At 38.3% G+C, this 9487-nt stretch overlaps 1 long non-coding RNA gene across 1 annotated transcript; it reads left to right on the top strand.

The window, feature by feature from the left end:
- Positions 1-1839: 1839 nt before the first annotated feature.
- LOC135730143 (uncharacterized) lies at positions 1840-2483 on the top strand. The gene is made up of 3 exons (XR_010525900.2): positions 1840-1938; positions 2031-2149; positions 2233-2483. It is a non-coding gene; the product is annotated as an uncharacterized lncRNA (long non-coding RNA).
- Positions 2484-9487: the final 7004 nt, after the last annotated feature.

Here is a 9487-nt window from a genome sequence, read left to right as displayed (position 1 = left end):
CATCATCAACAAGTGTTCTGGTTTTTCACTTCTGGCCTGATCACTTCCTTGCTCCTCCCCATCTTGTATGTGAGGATAGGCTTCACTCTGCTCCTCAGCAAGGATTTCCCCCTCTTCATCCACATAGTCATCCTATGAAAATTTAAAGGACATATTTAAAACACATGCAATGCACATACTCAGCACCACCATTAGACCATTAGAGATGGAAAAGCCCATCGTTAATATGGTCATTTGAGATTTAAAAAGAACATAATTAATATGATAATTTCTCATCAATATGGCCATTTGAGTATGAAAAGATTTGAAAACTGTAGTTGAAAAAGATCATGTGCATCTCAAACAGCTAGCTTTAGTGCAATGAACCAGTTAAGTACTTTGTGGGAACTTAATCCACTTCAACTTCATTTTAGGATTTTTTAATACTTTATAAAGTGTGTTTATACTTTAGTTGCCTTCATTAGTTAACTAACAGAAATTTAAGAGTGGAAAACAATCATGTGGGTGAAAATTGTTAGGTTTTCCCATTTCAGCTCTGGATTAGCATGTATTAAACTTTATACTAGTATATCCAAATGTAATTTCATGCTTACCACACAACAGGAGATGCTTTGGTCATCTGCTGTTTCGTCTGAAAAACAACAAACAGAAGATACCGTTATGCATTATAACGCGATATTCCTATTCAATTAAAATTAACTATTAAAATAACAACAACAGTGATAATCAACCACATTTAACTCCAACCTTTTTGTGAGCAAGGGCTGCCACAATGGATAAAAAATGCTGGATGGCTACTTTTTGATATAGTATACTCAAAACGTTTTTGTTTAACTTGTTGATTTTATTTTACTTTACTTGTTGATACGTTTTAGTATTGTTTAAAATGTTAACATACGTAAAGCAAGCCAAGCTTATATAAAAAATATGTAATTATGCTCACCGTTGTCTGAACTGCAATTCGCTGGGTGCGTTTCTTCAAATTCTTCAATCACTTCTTTTTCTGGGTCCTCGGAGTGCTTTTCACTTTCACCAATCTCTCTAACTCCACTAAAGTTATCCTCCGGGTCTTTACACATGCCGGGACATCACTCACAGCGGGACTGGATAGCAGCAGCAGCAGGCTCTGTACGTTATCTGACGTAGCCCTTCTGGATTTTTTTCTCCCAAACTCCATTTTTGAAATAGCGCTTTCTGTGGTCAAAATACTGTGTATGACACAGTTCAGTGTTGCAATGTTTACAGAAGCGCCGAGGTCGTTTCTTCAGTCTTGGGACTTCCATCTTTTCAACTGACAGCACACTGTGTTGATATCACACAGAGCTTCAAGTGTTATGTCGAACATAGGGGGAACAGACTTCGACACAACACCGGCACATCGCGTTTGTTGTTTATATCATACGCATGCGCGCACGTCTCACAAGATTTTCCTTATATCAATAACCTCGCATGTGATTGGAGGAGCCCGACAGGCTTCTCGCCTTCGTCCAATCACGTGCGAGGTCATGGCCACGGCTCACACTTCAGTGTCGAAGAGCGTAACAGACGTTTGGTTTGGTGTTTGTAACTCTCCAAGAAGAGAAGACCGGTGCACAATCCCAAGATTGCGGTAAGAATAATTTTATGTATAAGCATATTTTTTGAAGTAGCCCAAGCTGTGTGTTTTATAACTAAGAGGCGTTTTTGTCTTGTAATTTTTAGGAGGCGTCTCTGAGGCACACTGCAGGCGCTATGAACCAGAGCAAAGGTAACGTTACGATTTAAAGAATATGTTTTTATTCTTGTATAAGGAAATAGATACGTTAATAGATCCAAGCTTAAACCCGCACATTTTGTTTTCACAGACTAACGTCGCCTCATAACAAAGCCGTGACCTCCGATTTGCTTTGGGCTATTTCAGCAAGTCCAGATTTACTGCTGAGAATGACGACATTGTTTGTAAGTATAATTTCTAATGTTTTTCCTCATTTCTTGTTTAATTGTACCGTGACTCTTTTTATTAATACCAGTCTCATTTAATTGTTTTCCAGCTGCCCGTAAGACGTATTATGAGTCGGTACGCCGGAGTTTCAGATACAAACAACCTGAACTCGCATCGCAGGCGGAAAATGCGAAAAGTTTAGCTCGGAGTCGATCCAGAAGAAAAAGGGTAAGATTTATTGTATTAGATCAGTTTTTTGTCAATGTGAGTATTTTTCAGGTCACTTATTGTCTTTATTGATTGTATTACAGTTGCTGGAAGCGAGACGAAGTGTGCTGGCTGAGGATGAGATGGACATTTGGAAGTGCGCCACCATAGATCTCATATCTGATGAGGAAGACGGCATTGTTGGCTGGGTGTCTGGATGGATTGTGCGGCCACCGCCCTCTCGCAGCCTGGAACTCTCCGAGCTCTGTGCCACGCTGCAATCCAGATTAGAGGCGATACCAAAGTACAGGGCAACTCACCATATACGCCTGAAAAAGTGACTTTTTTACAACGTTTTTGAGGGGTTTTTTCAACACTTTGATCACTTTGAAAAAGATTTTTAGGGATCTTTCCCGAACGTCTTAGGCACTTTTTGACGTGTTTTGAGGACAATATAAGATACATTATGCTGCTTTGTACATAAAATTCTTTCTTTGAATAAACAGCTGTGTGTTTATAAATAAACCTCTTTGTTTTCTCTTATATTCCTTGATGTTGTGAATAATGTAGTACATAGCACAATGACATTAATATATAAAAAATGATTATAACATAAATTATTTATTATTATTATTATTATTGGGGTTTACATTTATAATGAGCCAGGGTGCCCAATAACCCCCCTCTTTAGAGTAACGGCCCGACTTGAATTTACTCACTCGGTATTGGCTGAAGCCACTACTTTTAACCCTCTGGGGTCTAAGGGGTTTTTAGGGGCCTGGGGAAGTTTTGACATGCACTGACATTTGTGCTTTTTTCAGTTGCTTAAAAACATATTAATGGCAAAAGTCTCATAACACTGTGTTCATCACAAACTGGGCTACAATATCATATAATCAACATGTATGTACATGTTTGTATTTTTGAGAGAAAAATGTTTATGCGTGGTTTTTGAAAAAGCAAAATTTTTAAGTCACTGATATAACTCCACAAAACTCATTCTAAACATGTTTTCCCAAGACTTTCCAAACTGGATCTAGTAGTCTAGAGTTTTTTCTTCAAAATGATGTGAAAATCATATGGCCTACTCAATCACATAAAGCAAGATATTGATTTACAATTTCTAAGACACTTTTGCTTGGAAAAGGCTGTATGCGTGGAGGCGGGAAAGCTCCTGAATAATCAGTGATTGACAGCTGAGAGACAAAAGAGTTGAATAATGAGCCACATAATGAGCCTTGTGGGGATGTTCAACAGGAATGTAACTTTCTCTGTAGTAAAACCATGATAAGGTTTACTTTTCATTATAATGTAAATACACACACACACATTATATATATTTATATATATTTCTATTGAAATATTTTCTATTAATTTCGCAAGTATAAGTTACCTTTTAAAAACCATAGTAGCTTAATCATGGTAAAGATACTGTTTGGCCATCGTAAAATGAACACACTTCAACACAGGGTTAGTGTTTGGTTGGCCAGCGAGAGGTTTACTTTTGTGCAGTAAAAAGCTCAAAAGAACAACTGCCTATCGTTGTCTGGACTCTTATTTGTGTATTTGTAATCATTATAGTAGAAACACAACAAGGGACACGCGTGGTAAACTTATCAATGTTTGTTTACAGCCGCCGCCATTACCTTACGTGTTGATCATGAAAGCAGTGAATGTGTGCACATGCGAGTGATACTGTGTTTAATAAACTTGCTGTGCGGAGATATGCGCTTAGACGCAACTAAATAAGGATTGTACTGTTTGCAATCGCGTATTTTATAAGAATACCAAAAAGCGCGTCGAGTTTCCTGACTCGCGTGTTTGTGATGTGCGTTCCAATCGCGTGAACTGTTTGACGGAAGAACAAAGAAAACACTCGCGTCTGGAGATACTGACACACATACGCAAGTGAATAAGGATTTAGATGTCATGTTTGGTGCAATCGGATGGAACAACAAGGAATGGAGAGACTGGATTGTGGATTGCATATCCATTGACTGCAGGAGGCACGAGTCATGCATATGGATGTTTCTGCTCATTCACTTCAATGGCGCAGGGGTGTGGCGATCCGATCTCATTACAGATAATGAGGTAACTGGCGAAATACGGTACTTCTCCTCCTTCTCATACAGTTTACACCGAATTACAATATCTGTTTTCAATATCACTTACATCATTTAAAAGGAGACATTCCAAGCATTATGTAGACATTTATCTTTTGTTTCTACGACAAGTATTCGTTAAGTTACAGTTTATTTTTCTGACGCGTTTCTGAAAGGACTTCACTGAGGGAGAGAGAACAGAACGTGCATCATGTTTATTTTCTTAATTTTGCGAAAAGCACAACATTCTGTTTTTATTGGGAGTGGACAGAAAAAAACTACACACTTTAACGTTTTAAATGATGTATAAATCATATCTGTATGTCAAAAATCAGCAGAGTAATTTAAGTCTCTTTGCGGAGTGATTGAAAAATAAAGAGTTTGCGGCGCCCGCGCCACCGTCGACCCCAGAGTGTTAAACAAGAAAAATCCCTTGTGATTGGCTTGAAGTGATCTGCCAACCATTCACGGGGGATTTTACTTGTTTAAAAGTTGTGGCTTCAGCCAATACTGAGTGATTACATTCAAGTGGGCCGTTATTCTAGTTTTGCTGCTATTCACATGCTAATTAGGCCAGAGACGCTCTACCTGGCCGGCAGAGCTTGCCAGCATAAATCGGGCACGCCCTGTAACGGGAGGTGGATCTGCCTCTACACATGACCTGATGCCAGCAGAGGACATCGCTGCATCCACTCTCACTGCTGAAAGCGTTGAAGGGTTTGGGGGCTTTGAAATCGGCACCCAAGAAACGCAAGCCCTCCAACCCCAAGGTACACTTACAATTCAAGTTCACATACATTAAGGTTTCTTATGAAAACATTTTATTTATCATTATTTACATAAAATAAATGTAATACAGCCACACAACAAATTTATGAAAATATTTTAATCGTTATATGCATATTTTTTTAACGCAGCCACACAATAAATAAAAATAATGTAATAGCTTCGAAGGAAGACCCTGGCCTCGCGGGCCGTGCGCACGGGCCATCTGAGGAGGGAACAGCGCATCAATCAAGACCTACACGCCGTGCAGCATCGCTAGATCAAAAGACCACCCATTCCTGCAGCTCCAGCAAACCGGATTTGAAATGCTGGAGCGGGAGCTGTCCAGGATGCGGCGAAGTGTGAATGCCCGTCTTGACCGGGTGACGATGTTGCTGCGGCCTCTCGGACGCATCTCCTCAAGCCTGGAGAGGATTGCTGCAGCCATGGAGCGTGCCCCTTCAAGCGCACCACCACCACCTGTTGTGTCTCCTCCTGTTGTGCCTATTCCTCCTTCCCCCACTCCATCTCCGTCCACCCGTTACACAAGACGCACACCGCGCAATGCCATTCCCGGACCCTCAGGTGTCCAATCCCGCCGAGGCGCGCGTCGCAAAACTACCAGAGGAGGGAAAAAGAATGACAGTTTTTCTGTTTAAATATTTTTAACTCTTTCACAGCCAGCGTTTTAAAAAAAAGTTGCCAGCCAGCGCCAGCGTTTTTCATGATTTTCACCAAAGTTTAATGCCTTCCAGAAAATGTTCTTCTTTAAATATATAAACATACAATATACCAAATGAAAGAACAGACCCTCTGCTTTCAAACAAAAAAAAGTTTCATCCTACCTTTAGTGGTTCTTTTGTAATCAGCTTTTGAATATGGATAGGTTTCTGCAAAAACACCACATTTTGAGCAAAAAGCAGAGATAATTCCATTTTTGTGACTGACTTTTCATAAAGATCCCATTCAGAGCGATCTTTAAAACAGACACGGACATGCAGCCGCTTGCCATAGGGCAATACTTCCGGGTTTAAAAAGTTGCGGAACCACCTGGTGGATAATAGCGGTATTGCGGAAAGACGGAAAATCTCGTCATTGGCCGGGAAGCGTTTTCTCTTAATTGACGAGATATCTCGTCAATGGCGGTGAAAGAGTTAACCTCATTTTCCTTTTTTTTATCAATTACTGTTTGCTATTGATTTTTCTTTTTGACTAAATGTAAATCAATGCTACAAATAAATACTTTTGAATGTTTTGGACCCGAGTATGGTTATATTTTTGCAATTTAGTATAACATTAGACTGAGATAACTTTGCATACCTCACTATAAACGATGCAGCAGCTCTTCTGCCAAATAAGCTCTCCTCTCCCGTGCTGCTGCTGGGGCATTTGGGTTAAGTGGCATCGGCACATGCAGTTCACCATCACGTCTCCTTAAATCCTCTAATATTTCCTCATCTATGTCACCAACACAACCTTGATTTATGGAAATGTTATGTAAAACACAACACGCCACAATGATTGCTGCGACTTTTTGAGGACTGTACTGTAAAGTGCCTCCTGATCTATCCAAACACCTAAAGCGCATTTTCAGTATGCCGAACGTTCGTTCAATTACAGAGCGTGTTTGTGTGTGTTTTCAATTAAACTGCATTTCACGCATTGTTGCTGGCATCAAAAATGGTGTCATCAGCCATGTCTTTAACGGATACCCATTGTCCCCTAACAGCCAACCATCCAACGGGGAATTCCCCTCGAAGATTGCAGGAATGGAAGAGTTTGCCAGTATGAATGAGTCGTGGCTCGAGCCAGGATAATTCGCAAAGACATGGTGATTTTACTATAAACATCGCAAATCACTTGTACGTTGATTGAAAAGGTTCCCTTGCGGTTGATGTATACAAATGCATTTTCTGATGGGGCACGTAGCTGCACATGGGTGCAGTCTATACAACCAAGGACACCAGGGAACCCATACTTCGCACAAAATGCCTGCTTTCTTCTTTCCTGGCTGTCAGGTGTGACGGGGAATTTGATGTATTCCCCAGCATGTCGGACTAGACCTGATGTAACTGCATGTATAGCCGAACTTATGGCAGATTGTGAAATGCCTTTAATGGAGCTAAGGGGGTGTTGGAACGACCCAGACGCATAGAAATGTAATGCTGCTGTAATCTTTACTGCAACGGGCAAGGCATATGGAGAGGGTGCATCAGTCCCCAGCTCATCTGCCAGGAGATGACAGATGTCTGTCACAGCCTGGCGGGTCAGGCGTAGCTTGCATAAGCATTCCTCCTCACTGAGGGAGAGATATGTCAGTCTTGGCCGGTATACCCTCTCCCTCCAGCGTCTAATTCTCTGTCCCAAGACATACTCCATCTTACTGTGCAAAATAAAAAAAATATGAGCAAACTCAACTGGTAAGTTGAATACTAAGGTTTTTAATGTACTTACATATGGTAAAGGTGATTTCGCAGTCTTCCGATTTTTTTCCTGGTTCTTGACGGACAAACCAATTTGTCAGATGTCCTTATATACACATATGTCTTGTCACTTCTGGGCAAACAGGTCAGATCCGTCATTACTATAATTAGCCTGAATAATTAGTAAGCTACATTTATGCCTATTTTCTCCACATCTTCGTGCACACCATAATGATTTCCCCTATCTCATGTATTAATATTTTATATTATAACAATTTATGATTTAATGATTTCCCTTATCTCATGTATTAATCTTTTTTATTGTATCAATTTATGATTTAATGATTTCCCTTATCTCATGTATTAATCTTTTTTATTGTAACAATTTATGATTTAATGATTTCCCTTATCTCATGTATTTATATTTTTTATTGTAACAATTTATGATTTGCAAAAATAACTGTTGCATCTGTGTAGATTAGATAAGCAATGCGCGTTGTGCACGCTATACAGATGTGGCCTTTAAAAATGCGCGTTTTCTCCCGCGGCATTCGCCAATTCGTCTCGCAGAGTCTCGCAGCATTCTGCAAGTGCTTTCGGGGGGGCTACTTTCCATTTTCCCTTAATGTGTTTCGCTTCACAGAATATCCACCAGGTGGCGCATAAAAACATTGCATTGCCGTTGTTTCCAGAAGTTAATAAGGGCATTGCTGAATATTTTACATTGCTACTGTATTAAAACAGCAAAGTGATATGTCAACCCCTTCTTGCCAGCATAAAAAAGACATGTTTTAAAGTTAAAAATGTTGTAAAAAATATAGTAGTATTCTTATATTTTAAGAATAACAATATGATACATTTATACTGTGCTAAAATGCTTTACATATGGAAAGAGGAATTCTTCTCAACCACCACCAATAAAGTTTACAAATTATTCTTTAGAAAAAAGGCATTTAAACCCATGCGGGCTGTACAGTTGGCATATGATATCTTTTTATTTCGTTTTTACATATTTATATTTATAAAATCTTTAATAATAGGCTACCTTTCTTGCGCATATGCAGTCAGTGTTTCTACGTAATTCATAATTGTAAAAAATATTATTGTAAAATAGAATATCACTAAAATAATTTATTAAAGTAACTTAATAAAATGTCTTACTGTAACTTATGTGTTTTTTTTAGTTGGTCAAACCAAAATAATTGACGCGAACAGAGAAACTGTGCCTTTTGCGGACGAAAAACACCTCCGAAATGTTGAGTTTATGAATATTTACAATATGTACTTTGTGAAATGTGTGTGTAAAATAATCAATTTTATAACATGTGGCTGTAGAGACAAACACGCCGCATTGCCTTCCAGATATCTTACACGTTCGCATTCAACACTTTTCAAAACTTATTTATATTCAATCTAATTAATAATTATAAATTATGACATGAGAAAATTAGAAGTGTGCAAAAGAGCCAATTCAGATATTGTTAATTAAAGCTGTTTTATACACCTTTCTGCCTTGTTTAAATTAACAAGCATTTTATTTGCCACTGTCAACACGTTTTGTGATTGATTTAATGATTTATTACAGAAACTTATATGAAGCAAAGCTATTGTACTAAGCATCTTTATATATATAAATATATATATATATATATATATATATGTTATAAATGTTGTAAAAAATATATTAGTATTCTTATATATTAAGAATAACAATATGATACATTTATATTGCGCTAAAATGCGTTACATATGGAAAGAGGAATTATTCTCAACCACCACCAATAAAGTTTAAACATTATTCTTTAGAAAAACGCCTCCGAAGTGTTGAGTTTATGAATATTTACACTTACAATATATACTTTGTTAAATGTGTGTTTAAAATAATAAATTTCATAACTGTAAAGACAAACAAGCCGCATTGCATGATTTTATAAATACCGAGGTCCATATAAGTATTTTCCAGGGCATGCACCCCAGGAAAAAAAGCTTCTTATTTCCCTGCTCTACATATATGAATTTTAATACATCAGAAAACCAAAGAATCAAATACCTATAGATTTCAAACCATG

The sequence above is a fragment of the Paramisgurnus dabryanus genome, chromosome 11 (assembly GCF_030506205.2).
Source record: "Paramisgurnus dabryanus chromosome 11, PD_genome_1.1, whole genome shotgun sequence".
Taxonomy (NCBI): domain Eukaryota; kingdom Metazoa; phylum Chordata; class Actinopteri; order Cypriniformes; family Cobitidae; genus Paramisgurnus; species Paramisgurnus dabryanus.
Note: the sequence above shows the minus strand (reverse complement) of the source record. Positions and strands in the feature narration are given on the sequence as shown.